Source organism: Aethalodelphis obliquidens, unplaced genomic scaffold (assembly GCF_003676395.1).
Source record: "Aethalodelphis obliquidens isolate GAN/ISIS:26980383/991018 unplaced genomic scaffold, ASM367639v1 scaffold3, whole genome shotgun sequence".
Lineage (NCBI taxonomy): Eukaryota > Metazoa > Chordata > Mammalia > Artiodactyla > Delphinidae > Aethalodelphis > Aethalodelphis obliquidens.
Genome location: NW_020837947.1, coordinates 83,387,942 through 83,404,757, shown reverse-complemented (window position 1 = coordinate 83,404,757; position 16,816 = coordinate 83,387,942).

Below are 16,816 nucleotides of genomic sequence, written 5' to 3'. Positions count from 1 at the left end.
GTCTGTTTCTGTGTCAGTATCATACTGTTTTGATTACTGTAGCTTTGTAGTATGGTTTGAAATCAGGGAGGGTGATACCTCCAGCTTTTTTCTTCTTTTTAAATATTGCTTTGGCTATTCAGGATGTCTTGTGATTCCATACAACTTTCAAATTCTTTGTTCTAATTCTGTAAAAAATGCCAGTGGTATTTTGAAAGGGATCAAATTGAAGCTGTATGTTGCTTTGGGTAGTATGGACAATTAACAATATTAATTCTTCCAATCCATGAGCATGATGTACCTTTCTATTTGTCTGTGCTATCTTCAATTTCTTCCTCAATGTCTTACAGTTTTCAGTGTATAAGTCTTTTGCCTCCTTGGTTAAATTTATTCCTAGGTATTTTATTATTTTTCAAAAATTTTAAATGGAATTGTTTTCTTAATTTCTCTTTCTGATAGTTTCTCTATAGTATCATGTCATCTGCAAACAGTAACAGTTTTATTTATTCATTTCCAATTTGAATTCCTTTTATATCTTTTTGCTACCTAATTGCTGTGACTAGGACTTCCAACACTATGTTGAATAAAAGTGGGAGAATAGATATCCTTGTCTTGTTCCTGATCTTAAAAGGAATACTTTCATCTGTTCATGATTGAGAATAATATTGGCTGTGGTTTTCTCATATATTGCCTTTATTTTGTTCCCTCTATACCCACTTTGTTGTGAGTTTTTATCATAAATGGATGATATCAAAGGCTTTTGATATTGAAAAGTTGAATTTTATCAAAATCTTTTTCTGCATCTATCAAGATGAACATATGAATTTTACTCTTCAATTTGTTAACATGGTGTATCACATTGATTGATTTGTAGATATTAAACCGTCCTTGAATCCCTGAGTTAAACCCCACTTGATTATGGTGTATGATACTTTTAATGCATTGTTGAATTTGATTTGCACATGTTTTGTTGAGGGGTATTTCATTTATGTTCTGTCATGATATTAGCCTGTAATTTTTCTTTTTCCTTTCAGTGTCTGTGTCTAGTTTTGGTATCAGTGTGAAGTTAGCTCCATAGGTAGAGTTCAGAAGTGTTCCATCCTCTAAACTTTTTGTAATAGTTTGAGAAGGATAAGTGTTAACTATTTAAGTGTTTGGTGGAATTTACCAGTGAAACCATTTGTTTCTGGACTTTTGTTTGTTGGGAGTTTTTTGATTACTAGTTCAATTTCATTACTGGTAATCAGTCTATTAATATTTACTATTTCCTCTTGCTTTAGTCTTGGAAGATTGTATGTTTCTAGGAATTTATTCATTTCTTCTAAGTTCTCTTTTTTACTGATAGATAATTAATTACAGTAATCTTTTATGATCCTTTGTATTTCTACAGTGTGCATTATAACTTCTCCTCTTTCATCTCTGATTTTATTTTTTGAGGTCCACTCTTTTAATGGCTCTGGCTAAAATTTATCAATTTTATTTGTCTTTTCAAACAACCAGCTCTTAGTTTTCCTGGATATTTTACAATACTTTTTGAGTATCTACCATTTATTTCTGCTCCAATCTTTATTATTCCTTTTCTTATTTCTTCTTTTCCTAGTTCATTTAGTGTAAGGTTAATTGCTTATTTTAGATTTTTCTAGTTTCCTGATTAGGCTTGTATCACTATGAACTTCCCTCTTAGAACTGCATTTGTTGCATCTCATAGATTTTGGATCGCTGTTTTTCTATTTTCATTTGTCTCAAAGTACTTTTTACTTCTTTGATTTTTTTTGTTGACACATTTGTTGTTTAGTAGCATATTGTTCAGACTCTGCCTGTTTGTGGGTTTTGCTTTTTTTTTTCTTTTAGTTGATTTCTAATCTCATACCATTGTGGTCGGAAAAGATGCTTGGTATTTCAATATTCTTAAATTTACTGAGATTTGTTTTGTGGCCTAGCATGTGACCAATCCTGGAGAATGTTTCATATGCACTTGAAAGGAATGTGTATTCTGCTGTTTTTGGATGAAAAGTTCTATTAATTTCATGTGATCTAATGTGTCATTTAAGGTCAGTGTTTTCTTATGGATTTTCTGTCTGAATATGTCCATTGATGTAAGCAGGGAATTAAATTTCATTACCATTGCTGTGTTACTGTCAACGTCTCCCTTTATGTTTGTTAATATTTTCTTTGTGTATTTAGATGCTCCTATGTTGGGTGCATATATTTACAGTTATTATCTCTTCTTGTTTGACTGATCCCTTTATCAGTATGTAAAGTTCTTTTTTTATCTCTTGTTATGGTCTTTGTTTTACTTTGTTTTAATGTCTATTATTTTGTCTATTATAAGTATTGCTATCTCACTTTTTTTTTTCATTTGTGTGAATAACTTTTTCCATCCCTTCACTTTCAGTATTTGTGTATCTTTAGGTATGGAGTCAGTCTCTTTTAGGGAGCATATATATGGGATTTTAAAAAATCCATTCAGCCACACATTGTCTTTTGATCAGAGTATTTAGGCCATGTACATGTAAAGTAATTATTGCCATTTTGTTAATGGTATTCTTTGGCTTTTGCAGTTCATTTTTCTTTTTCTTTTGCCCTCTTCCTTTAAGATTTGATGACTATCTTTAGTGTTAGGTTTGGGTTCCTTTCCATTTTTTGTTTGTATATTTATTATAGGTTTTTGGTTTGTGGTTACCATGAGATTCATACATAACAACATATATGTATGATGATCCCTTAATTTTGAACACATTCTATCAACACTAAAATCCCCCATATTTTCTTCCTCCTCTTTGTTTAATGTTTTTGACATTTTAGTTCTTGTGTTCTTCAGTTTTATTTGGTTCTTCTTTATATTCTTTGTTGAAATTCTCACTGTGCTCATCCGTTATTCTCTGAGTTAAGTAAGCATCTTTATGATCACTATATTGAACTCTTTATTGGGTAGATTGCTTATCTCCACTTAATTAGTTATCTTTTGTCTTCATTCTTCATTTGGAACACACTCATTTGTCTTCTAATTTTGCCTAATTCTGTACTTCTGTGTATTAGGTAGGTTGTTTATGTTTCCCAAACTTGGTGAAGTGGTCTTATGTAGTAGATGTTCTATGGGACCCAGCAGCACACTCTCTCTGGTCACCAGATCTACACACTCTGGAGGTGTGCCCTTTGTGCACTGTGTGCCCCCTTCTGTTGTGGTGGTATTGACTACTGTTGGTGTGCTAGCATGCAGGGCTGACCCCTAGCTCAATTGGCTTTGAGGCCCTGCTTTGTGCAGTCACTCTAGGACTGCTAAAATGTTAGTAGTTTTCCTTCATTGTTGGCTGTATGTCTTGGGGGCACAGAGATGCTGCTGACCTACAAGTATGTGGGGTCAAGTCCCTGCACATTTGACTGTGTGACTCTGGGGATGAGGGCCTGGTGCTGGCCTGTTGGTGGACAGTTATGTTCCCAGTTCTATTAGGCTAGAAGGTGGATTCCAAAATGGCACTTGCCAACACGAGTATCATTGTGGTAGAATGAGCTCTAAAAAATTACTGCTGCCAGTGTCTCTATCCCCAAGGGAAATCCCAGTTACCTGCTGCCTCTCTGGGAGGCTCTTCAAGATCAGCAAGGGATATGATCAAGGCTCCTTTCAAACTACTGCCTATACACTGGGACTCAGAGTGTGTATCATTTTGCATGTGCCCTTAAGAGTGGAGTCCTTGTTTCCTATATCTCTCCAACTTTCCCAAATGTAAGTTCCACTGGTTTTCCAAGTCAGACATTCTGGGGCTTATCTTCATGTTGCAATACCTCTGGGCTGGAAAGGCCAATGTGGGACTTGGACCCCTTGTTTCTTGGGGAGGACTTCTCATTTTGGGGTCACCAACCTGGGGGTGTGGGTCCTAACTGTATCATGTTTCTGTCTCTCCTACCAATCCCATTGTCATTCCTTCTTTATATCTTTAGTTGTGGAAAATCTTTTCTGCTGGTCTTCAGGTCATTCTCATAGATAGTTTGCTCTGGAAGTAGTTATAATTTTGATGTGCCCATGGGAGCATGTGAGTTCAGGGTCTTCCTACTCTTGGCCACACCCCCTAACTACACGAATTTTTACAAAGTGAACACATTCATGTAACCATTCCCAAGAGCAAGAAATAGAATATCCCCCAGCATCACAGAGGACTCCTTGGGTCCCCATAATGAAACTACCACCACGGGTAAAGAATATCTTAGCTTCTAACACCAGAGATTGATTTTATTCTTTTAGAATTTATATAAAAAGCATCATGCCATATGTATTCCTTTGTATCTGGCTTCTTGCACCCAATCTTCATTCTCCTCTCCTCATCCTATTTCATTGTCTTCTTCCCTTGTAAAAAGAAAACACATCATTAAAAATCTAGAATTTTTAAATAAATTATCTCTCTCCTGGGCAGTCACAAGCTTGGAATACTCTTGCTTCTTAGATTTTTGTTAAAGAATTTTCCAAAACTTTTAGCCAGTCACTTGCAGACACAGATGCCCATTCTTCTTTCACTCTAAATACTACCTCAAGGCAGCTCCCCCAAGCTGTGAATTGTATATGAGCCATTACATTATTATGGCATTTCCAGTGTGTGTTCAATGCAGAGTTAAAAATTTTCCTCTTTGGCACAAATTTTGTACTTCTCCTCCTCACTCAACTCCACTCAAAAATGCAATGTTTTAATATATTTTGGCATCAGCACAAGTTAAAGTTTCCTCTCTATTAGTTGCCATGACCTTTCAATCCAGAGTCACAAGGTGGTGCTCTTTCTGGGTCCTCCTACCATCTCTTCCATACTGAACATATTTACTCACATTTCAGAAACAATACAACTTTCTATAAAAATCTGTTGTTTGCAGTATGTGAATCACTCTCCATCAGTCCTTTCCTGGATAACTATTGTAAAACATTTGTTGCAATGATGAGTATAAAAAACTAACATTAGAGTATAGCTCTGGCTTTCTTGTTGAACTATCTACTTTTGGACTTTACACTACCCAGAGGTGGTGCTGTTACAGTGCTAGTCATCACCTCATCACTCTCCACTCTTACTGCTCATGTGAGGTTCAGGCCCATTTCTCATACCACTGTGGTGCTTTCCAAGTCAAGGTGTGATTCATATTGATATTGGCAGACATAGGACTTCAGTTAAAATTTCTCACACTAAAGTCTCCACTCCTCATGCAATCCTTTAGGGAAACATAAGGATATAATTCCCTATAAGAGAATGAGATTTGCCATTAGGATACAGAGTATTATGTTGATACAAAATATTACTCATAAAGTCAATTATGAGGCCATTTGAAGTCCACCTCAAACGAGTATTTAGATTTTCCCTATTTTTCCAATATCCCCTCCTCTTTTCTCTTATCCTCATATAACCCCTATATCTGTTTTTACCCTCCGTGTTCCTCACATGGTCCTAGATATAGCTTGGTATTTTAATCAGCTCCTCCAGATTCCATTTACTTTCCAAGTCCATCCATAAAAAGGACTATCAAGTTCTTAATTTGAATACTGAATAAGACCCTTTATAATCTTCAGAAAGAATAATTATAACAAAAAATATGTACTTTGCTAATTTAAGCTGCCTATCATGTCCTAACACTGTAGATTTATTATGCTAACAAAGTTTATTTTTCTTTACTTAGTTTAGCCAAGAATAAGGCGAACTGAAGGAGACAAAGTACGATCCTGCCATATCTATAAGCATGGAGTCAAAGGAAATGCTTTCAAAAATGATACTTATTGCAATTATACTCCAATAAAGATGTTTTTAAAATGACATTTAGGGCTTCTCTGGTGGCGCAGTGGTTGAGAGTCTGCCTGCCGATGCAGGGGACACGGGTTCGTGCCCCGGTCCGGGAAGATCCCACATGCCGTGGAGTGGCTGGGCCCATGAGCCATGGCTGCTGGGCCTGCGCATCCGGAGCCTGTGCTCTGCAACGGGAGAGGCCACACAGTGAGAGGCCCGCATACCACAAAAAAAAAAAAAAAAAAAGACATTTAGTAATTCCAATGCCTTTCAAACCAAATTTTCAGAATAGAAATGTTAAGATTATTTTTCTCTAATGTTTTCCATGTGCCAGTTTAGAGGGCTAAAGATGGTAAAACTAGATGAATCACTTAAGAGTTGATAAGAGGAGGGTAAGTATGTTTGGGTGAGCTATTAAAAGTTGTAAATAATCACAAGTCGTTACAAACAATGCACACTTATTTAATAGTATTGTCAATCATATATTTGCTCTGCCTTCAGACAAAGTAGCAACAGAATAAAGAAAAACACTATTCTGGATAAATAAAAATATTATAAATAAGGTTATGTAATCTGTATATTATGTAATTCAAGAAGGAATTGTGGTCAAATTGCGAAGAGTCATGAAGAGCAGTTTATAGTCAAGTGGTGGGAGGAATAAGAAGGACCAGCACACAGAGCGAATGTAAAGAAGGTATAGAGAGTGGGAATGTAAATTGATACAGCCACTGTGGAGAACAGTATGGAGGTTCCTTAAAAAGCTACAAATAGAACTACCATATGACCCAGCAATCCCACTACTGGGCATATACCCTGAGAAAACCATAATTCAAAAAGAGTCATGTACCAAAATGTTCATTGCAGCTCTATTTACAATAGCCCAGAGATGGAAACAACCTAAGTGCCCATCATCGGATGAATGGATAAAGAAGATGTGGCACATATATACAATGGAATATTACTCAGCCATAAAAAGAGACGAAATTGAGCTATTTGTAATGAGGTGGATAGACCTAGAGTCTGTCATACAGAGTGAAGTAAGTCAGAAAGAGAGAGACAAATACCGTATGCTAACACATATATATGGAATTTAAAAAAAAAATGTCATGAAAAACCTAGGGGTGAAACAGGAATAAAGACACAGACTTACTAGAGAATGGACTTGAGGCTATGGGGAGGGGGAAGTGTAAACGGTGACAAAGCGATAAAGAGGCATGGACATATATACACTACCAAACGTAAGGTAGATAGCTAGTGGGAAGCAGCCGCATAGCACAGGGAGATCAGCTCGGTGCTTTGTGACCGCCTGGAGGGGTGGGATAGGGAGGGTGGGAGGGAGGGAGACGCAAGCGGGAAGAGATATGGGAATATATGTATATATATAACTGATGCATTTTGTTGTGAAGCTGAAACTAACATACCATTGTAAAGCAATTATACTCCAATAAAGATGTTAAAAAAAAAAAAAAAAAAAAGAAGGTATAGAGAAAGTAACAATAAAATAACAGTCAAGTGCATGGTTGTATTTGAAAAGTTGTTTGTGTTTATTTCAATGCTTCCTTTCTAAACATATGTAAAACTATGTGAACAATAATTTCCTAAAAACAACATGAAAAAATATATATTTATATATATAGAGGACCTCTGCTTAAAACAGACATATTAATTATGCAAACTTTTTTAAGATAAAATAACCCTGTGTATCATGAAGACACTACTATTTGATTTGAAAATCCACCTAACAAATACATGAAAATTCCTGGATATATTACATTCTCTCTCAAGTAACAGTTATTTATTATTTTAAAATTTATACAGCAGTAGGAGGAAAACTTCCATGTTTTGTCAGCCCAATGAAAAATCCACAGTGAACTCAATGGTATTACAATCAGAAGTTCAATGTATGCATATATATTTTGTGGCCATGTAATGCTTCCAACTGCTACACTCTGTGTACCCACTTTTCAACCACTACCAAAGTAAATGTTATTTTAAAACTCTATTAAGGAAACATCACTATCAATCTTACAAAAATAAAAAGGCTTATAAAGGAGTACCATAAACAAATGTATGGCAACAAATTAGGTAACTTAGAAGAAATGGGAAAATTCCTGGCAAGACTAAAGCTATACCAAAACTAACACAAGTAGAAATAGAAAATCTGACTAGACATATAACGAGTAAGGAAATCTGTAGAAGTAATTTTTAAAACTTCAAATGAAGAAAAAAGCTCAGGGTCAGATAGCTTCACTGGTAAATTATATGAAAAATTTAAAGAATAATTGATGTTAATTTTTCATAAAGTCTCCAAAAAAGTAGAAGGGGAAGGAATACTTTTCTACTCATTCTATGAGGGCAGTGTTATGATAATACTGAAACCAGACAAAGCACCACAAGAAAACTGCAGGTTGATATCTCTTCTGAATACAGATACAAAACTCCTCAACAAAACACTGGCAAACTGAATCCAGGAATATATTAAAAGGATCACACACCATAACTAAGTGGGGTTTATCCCAGAAATGTAAGGTTGGTCTAACATCCAAAAATCAATTAATGTAATAAGCCATGTTAATAGAAAAAAGGCCAAAAATCACAAGATCATCTGGATATCTACATAAAAAGAAGTTGACAGAATCTAACACCCTTTCATGATAAAAACACTCAACAAACTAGAAATGGAAAGGAACTTCTTCAACCTGAAAAAGGGCATCTATAAAAAAGCCACAGCTAATATTATACTTATTGTGTATAGGATTAGTAACTTTCCTCTAAGATCAGGAAAAAAAGATATGCATTCTTATTTCTATTCCACATTGTACTGGAGGTTCTAACCATAGAAGTTACAGATCAGTCATCATACCAATGTCTCTTAAAAAGATGGAGTCGTACTAGAATAAACATGATTAGAATGGAGGGGGGCATTTCCCAGAAGACAGAGAAGGGAGAGAAAAAGTAGTAAGAAGTAACTCAGAAACATCCACTACGATGGATGGTTCCCATTTAAAAAGGTCTTGTGTTATGTACAGGGAAGCAAGGCAGTAACATATCTGAGATAGGACTTTGTAAGGAGAGGAGAAACATTAAATAATGTTAACACAAACTTATGTACTCCACACAATGTTTGGGAATACCATATGAGTACAGAATATCAATAAATGATAGAAAAAGAGAGACTGAAGAAAGAATATTAGGAAAAAATATATTTTGATCATTTATCTGTGAGGGCCTCACCTCAGGCGAAGTCAATAAGAATATAAAGAAAGGGCTAAATTAAAGACTTATTTTGAAAGAAGAATCAATAAAAGTTGATGGATGATTGATTCAAGTTTGTGAAAATGATTTCAAAGCTGACATCAAATAGATTTGTATTACTGACCAAAAACTGCTAATAGAAATAGGGAATTTATTTGTGTGTATGTATGTTTGGGAGGTCCATCTGGTGGGAGTGAGGGAAGCAAATGAAAAATATGTTTAATGAATTTCTCAAAAATTTATACTATATTAATACAAAGATTTTCCTTCATTTACTTTTGTATTCATTTATATTTCTCCAAAAATAAGTAAATGGAAATATCAATAGATGAATGAATATATAAATATATGGCAACATTTCAATTTTACTGACTTTTCTATGATACAGCAAGTGAATGTAACCCATAATTTAGATAATGCTGCCCTAATGCAACAAAATATATTTGAAACAGAACACATTAATTCTTCCACTGAGCAAGCTGCTACCTGCAAGCAAATAGGCACTTTTCAATATTGCATCAAACAATAATTTAAGGCCATGAGAGTAACGTAATGCTTCTGATACTAAATGTATTCTTATATTCTGTAAGAATTGATTTGACTTTCAAAAGCAGCTGACACCTTAGAAATGGCTTACTTCCTGTAAAAGTCAGGTTCTGGGTGTATCTCCGTACTTTCTACCTTCTATTCAAGACCACTAACTTCTTTGATATTCTTATTAGCACTGTTTAGAAATCAGAAATATGCAGAGAAATTTTATCTTTTTCTACAGAAACACATAGATATAGAAACTACTTCATGTGTTTGTTCCCTTTAAGGAAAACTTAACTAAAATGACCACACATGGTAGCTCAAATAGATTTTGGCTTAATACATAATGTCTTTGCAGTTATCTGGTTTTAAAATCATTTAACAGAAATAAATTTGTCATATTAGTTGGTGGTGTCTCCAGTGAGCCAGACTCAGTGACTTGTTTCCAAGGAATAGAACATAGAAAAGGAAAAGTAGTAACTACACAGTGAAGACACCTGACAAATATTACCTTATTCAAGTACCTGAAACAATTACCTTAATACTACCAGTAATAAATTTTGTCAGTATTTTGCATACCCTAATATAATTTCATGAAAGGCACTTCACCCCAAAGGAATTAATCAAAATCCATAATCCCAGTCTAATCATGAGAAAACATCAAACCCAAATTGAGATACATTCTACAAAATACCTGATCAGTTCCCTTCAAAAGTGCAAAGGTCTTGAGAAACAAAGAAAAACCGAAAAAAAAAAAATCACAGACTAGAAAAATTAAGGAGAATGATAACTAAATGCAACATGCCATTCTGGATAGGATCCTGGAACATAAAAACAAATATTAGTGGAAAAATTGTAAATCTGAGGAACTATAGATTAGTTAATAGCACTGTGCCAATTTTAATTTCTTAGTTTTGAAAAATATAAACTGGTTATATAAGATGATAGCTTTGGGAGAAAGCTTTCCTCTTTCTACTTGTTTCTGGCAAGTGGCATGTGTAGATGACCTGCTTGGAAATGTTGCAAGCATCTTGCCATCTGTTTGAGGTAGAAGAATGAGAAAGTAACACCACCTTTTGGATTAAAAGCCAACTTTCAATCATCATTCACTGTTGCTTGCAGCCAAAGACTTCTAATCTGAAGTACTTAACTCATTCAGGCAAAAATCAACAGTCAGTATAGTTTGTTTCATGCTGCTTACTTGTAGTAAAGTGGACAGACTTTTTATATTGCATATAAACTACAACTAAATAAAAAATCAGGGCACTGTTTAGCCTGGTATGCTTAACAAACTGAACTGAGAACAAACAATAAACAAGATGCATTTTTATGAAATTATCTAAATAAGTGCCTCAAAGAATGACTGATGTAAAGTATGTGCCTTCCAAAGACTTTCTGCCTTTGCTTAGGATTGCTCTGAGGATTAAATAATGGGCAAAATATCCAGCACACAGCTTAGCATATGTTATTTGTGCAATACCTTTCATTCAGCTGATTCCTACCCATCCTTTGAATACTAATGCTATATTCAATCTCATTCATTTTATTTTCTTTAAAAGGAATATTCAAGAAATATATATTTTAAACTATTAATGGAAAATATTTAATTACATGGTTTTTGATGATGCTGCTCATCAATGAAATGAAATGCATTATAGCAATAATTCAAGGGTACAAATATTAATGAAAGTTACAAATAAATATTCCTGTACACCATAAGGAATGTTTTAAAAATGGTAAAATTTCCTTTGCTGAGAAAAAGGAATTATTTGCATAACAATTGTTATTCTTCACAGAAGTTGCCTAGTGAAATCTTTGTTCAATGATCTGAAAATAAGTTCTACACTCTCAATCTGATAAATTGATAGTAGCAATTATAGTCTATCTTGAAAAGTATCTCTTTGGATGGTAAGAAGATGTACATTGAGTGAAGAACACAAGAAAAAACAAGTATTTTTCTAACTTTATCAATATGTACCTCCACCTGTGCAGACTCCACTACATAAGCATAAACCATTAGTGTCCTAAACTTCACTTTATTTTTTAAAATTGCATATGTTGAGTGTTTTTCTATTAGAAAACATTACAGAGATGATAAATCTAGCTCTTCAGGAAAGAACCCATAGATAACAAAATTTCTCATTTAAACATATTGAGAAATTTTATTGAGCCACATTTTTTAATATGAAGAAACTGTCACTAACTTAGAATAGAAATTTATTACAAAACCTCTGATGTATTCTTAGAATCAATGAGAAAGTTAGAGAAAAGGCTTAGATATTGGTAGGAACAAAAACTTATAAAATAGAAACTACAGAATTGGCGTATATGCAAGAACAGTTTTGCCAGGGGACTATTACCCAGATAAACTCCAGTCTTCTTCCTTTCATACTCTCTTCTGAGAATGTCAAAAATCCAGCACCAACTCTTTACAGTTTGCTCTGATAAGTTCTCTGGACAGAGCACTTACAGAGAACAATTATAAGACAGTCCTTACTCTCAAAACACAATCTAACAAAGACCATTTCTTGCAGGGGAAATAGCTAGTGAAGAATTAACATCAGCCAAATTTACTAAACCCATAGTCTATCATGAACTTGTCTTTTTATTTATTGATATTTTAATCCACCACCTAGATCTTACCATTAGCATTTTATTATACACATGTATCCATCTGTTAACATTTTGTTACTGCATGTCCATCTATCTATTGACATACCTCTAATCTATTAATCCATCTTATTTCTGATTCATTTTAAAGTAAATTAATTGCCAGGGCTTATGGAGAATAAGTAATGAAGAGTTATTGCTTAATGGCTACAGAGCTTCTGTTTAGGATGAAGAAAACGTTTTGGAAATAGATAGTGGTGATGGTTACATAACATTGTGAATGTGATTAATGCCCTTGAATTGTACACTTAAAAATGGTTATAGGGCTTCCCTGGTGGTGTAGTGGTTGAGAGTCCACCTGCCGCTGCAGGGGACATGGGTTCGTGCCCCGGTCCGGGAAGATCCCACATGCCGTGGAGCAGCTAGGCCCGTGAGCCATGGCCTCTGAACCTGCGCGCCCGGAGACTGTGCTCCGCAACGGGAGAGGCCACAACAGTGAGAGGCCGGCGTACCGCAAAAAAAAAAAGGTTATAATGGTAAATTTTATTACACACACACACACACATATATGTATGCATAGATATTTTTAAACCATAAAACATTTAAAAAATAAGTTGCCGATAATGATGTATTACTCCCTGAGCCTGAATAGCGTGTATGTATTTCTTTTTTATTGTTCTTTATACTCTACACATGTTGTAGATATTGCTGAGTAGAAAGACTTTTTAAAATAATGAGCAGTATTCTTTACCTGCAGGAGAGTACTTAAGTGGTTCCTTATGTCAGGAGCACCTACACTCTTTACTTTCAGAAATTCTACTTCTCTTTTTTTTTTTTTTTTTTTTTCTACTTCTCTTTATGAATCATCATAACTTCAATTTTCTGAGGAGCCTCTCCCTTGATGCTGCAGCCACCATTAACCTCCCTTTCTTTGAACTTGTTTAATAGTTTTGCCCTTCTTTGTAGCTCCCATATTAAAACTATTTCATTTCATAGTGCTTTTCATTTCAGGTAGAGAGAGAGCGTGCTTGCACCAGCCTCAGACCCATCCCCACTGTTCCCATGCCTTGCTCCCCCAGGCTCTCTTGGTTGTTGATAGGTTAAAACAATGGGAAGCAGTATGCAAAGTTTGGAAGCAGAGGAAGGGAGAAGCTTTCCCAGCTCGCTGTGCAATCTGACAGGGTCCCATCCCTTCCTGGCTGCAACTTTCCCTTGGGCAGCTCCTCCAGTGGTAGAGCTTCCTCCGCCTGGCAGCCTGGGCTTCTGGGCTCTGGTAACACCATCTTATCCCAGTGTCAACCAGTCTACAAGGGTAGCAACCTCCAAAATTTTGCTAAATCTCCGGGTTACTTCACTATTCCTTTATTGGCCTCTTCACTCTTCCATTCACCTGTGTAACCAGTCCTCTGTAAAAAATGTTCCTTCTGAAAGACCTATTCATTTTCACATCTAGATCCCAATTGGTATAATGTGTAGTAAAAAGAGTACAGGCTTGGAAATTGGAGAAACATAAGCTTGTTTATTTGTTTTGTTTTGTTTTTAAGTGTAATTGAAATACAATATTATATTAGTTTCAGGTATTCCACCTAGTGATTCCATATTTTTATACATTATGAAGTCATCACCACCATAAGTATAGTTACTATCTGTCACCAAAGTTATTACAATATTATTGACTATATTTGCTACACTGTCCATTACATTCTTGTGACTTATTTACTTAAAAACTGGAAATCTGTACCACTTAATCCCCTTCACCTATTTCCCCCACCCAGATACCAACCCCCCTCTGGCAGCCACATATTTTTCTCTGCATCTATGAGTCTGTTTCTGTTTGTCATGTTTGTTCACTTGCTTTGTTTTTTAGTTTCCACATATAAGTGATATTATATAGTGTTTGTCTTTCTCTGTCTGACTTATTTTACTTTGCATAATATCCTATAGATCCATCCATGTTGTCTCAAATGGCAACATTTCATTCACTTCTACAGCTGAGAAATACTCCATTGTATACATAAATGACATCTTCTTTGTTTAATCATCTGTTGATGGACACTTAGGTTGTTTCCATATCTTGGTTATTGTAAATAATGCTGCAACAAACATGGGGCTGTATATATCTTTTTGAATTAGTGTTTTTGTTTTCTTTGAATAAACACCAAGAAGTGGACTTGCTGAATTATATGGTAGTTCTCATTTTAGTTTTTTAAGGAAAGTCCAAACTGTTTGCCATAGTGGCTGCACCAATTTACACTCCCACCAACAGTGCATGAAAATTCCCTTTTCTTCACATCCTCATCACACTTGTTATTTCTTGTCTGTTTGATAATAGACATTTTAACAGGTGTGAGATGATATGTCATTGTGGTTTTGATTTGCTTTTCCCTGATGATTAGTGATGTGAGGCATCTTTTCATGTGCCTGTTGGCCATCTGTACGTCTCATTTGGAAAAATGTCTTTTCAGGTCCTCTGCCCACTTTTTAATCAGGTTGTTTTTTTGATGTTGAGTTGTATGATTTATTTGTGTATTTTGGATATTAATCCCTTGCTGAACATATAATATGCAAATATATATCTCCTAGTCAGTAGGATGCATTTTATTTTGTTCATGGCTTCCTTTTCTACAGAAAAGGTTTTTAGTTTGATGTAATCCATTTATTTATTTTTACTTTTGTTGTCCTTGCCTGAGGAGAAAGATCCAAAAAAATATATTACTAAGACAGATGACAAAGTGCATACTGCCTATGCTTTCTTCTTGGAAGTTTATGGTTTCAGGTTTTACATTTATGTCTTTAATCTATTTTGAGAGGGTTTTTTGTTTGTTTGTTATTTTGTTTTTTATGGGTTTTTTTTTTGGTGGATGGTGCAAGAAAGTGGTCTAGTTTCATTCTTTTTTACATATAGCTATCCAGTTTTCCCAACATCGTTTATTAAAATGTCTGTCTTTTTCCCATTGTATATTCTTGGCTCCTTTGTCATAGGTTAATTGACCATATATGTTTGGGTTTACCTCTGGGCTCTATATTCTGTTCTATCGATCTATGTCTCTATTTTTGTGCCAGGACTATACTATTTTGATTACTGTAGCTTTGAAGGAAAGTTTATAAGAAACATGATACCTCCAACTTTGATCATTTTTTTATCAAGATTTCTTTGGTTCTTCTGGATCTTTTCTGCATCCATATGAATTTTCAGATTATTCGTTCTATTTCTGTGAAACATGCCATTAGAATTTTGATAGGGATTAGATTGAATCTGTATATTGCTTTGGACAGTATAGATATTTTGATAATATTCTTAATATCTTACAAACACAGTATATCTTTTCATTTATTTGTGTTGTCTTTGACTGTTTACATCAATGTCTTATATTTTTCAGAGTAAAAATATTTCACCTAATTGGATATATTTATTCCTAGGTATTTATTTGATGCAATTGTAAAAGGAAAACTTTCCTTAATTTCTCTTTCTGATGATAGAGTATTATTAGCATATAGAAATGCAAGTGATATGTATGTTAATTTTGTATCCTGGAACATTACTGACTTTATTAGCTCTAACAGTTTTTGGGTGGAGTCTTTAGGGTTTTCTATATATGGTATCATGTCATCTGCAAATAGTGACAGTTTCACTTCTTCCTTTCCAGCTTAGGTGCATTTTATATCTTTTTCTTATCTGATTGCTGTGGCTAGGAGTTGCAATACCAATTTGAATAAAAGTAGTCAGAGTGAGTATCCTTGTCTTTTCCCTGATCTTAGAGAAAAAGATGTTAGGTTTTCACAACTGGACATTATGTTAGCTGTGGGCTTGTCATATATGCCTTTATTATGTTGAGACATGTTCCCTCTATACTCACTTCATTGAGAGTTTTTATCATAAATATGTTGAATTTTGTCAAATGATTTTTCTGCATCTACTGAGATGATTATATAATTTTTCTTTCATTTTATTAATATGTTGTATCACATTGTTTGATTAGCATATATTAAACCATCCCTGGAATAAATCCCACTTGGTAATTGTGTATGATCCTTTTAATGTATTGTTGAATTTAGTTTGTAAGTATTTCATTGAGGATTTTTGCATCTATGTTAATCAGAGATGTTGGCCTGTAATTTTTTGTATTATTTTTGTCTGATTTTGGTATCAGGGTAATACTGGCCTAGTAGAATAAGTTTGGAAGCATTTTGCTCTCTTCAGTTTTTTGAATAGCTTGAGAAAGATAGGTATTAACTCTTCTTTAAATGTTTGGTAGAATTAACCTGTGAAGCTGACTGCTCCAGGACTTTTATTTGTTGAGAGATTTTTGATCACTGATCAAATTTCATTACTAGTAATTGATCTGTTTAATTCTGATTCAGTCTTAGAAGATTGTATGTTTCTAGGAATTTATCCATTTCTTCCTGGTTGTGCCATTTGTTGGCATATAATTTTTAGGAGTAGTCCCTTATGATTGTTTGTATTTCTGTGCTATCAGTTGTAGCTATTTATTTATTTCTGATTTTATTTATTTGAGTCATCTCTCTTTTTTTTCTTGATGAGTACAGCCAAAGCTTTGTCAATCTTGTTTATTTTGTCATAAAACAGCTCTTGATTTCATTGATATTGTCTATTATTCTTGTAGTCCCTATTTTATTTATTTCCACTGTGATATTTATCATTACCTTCCTTCTACTAACTTTGGACA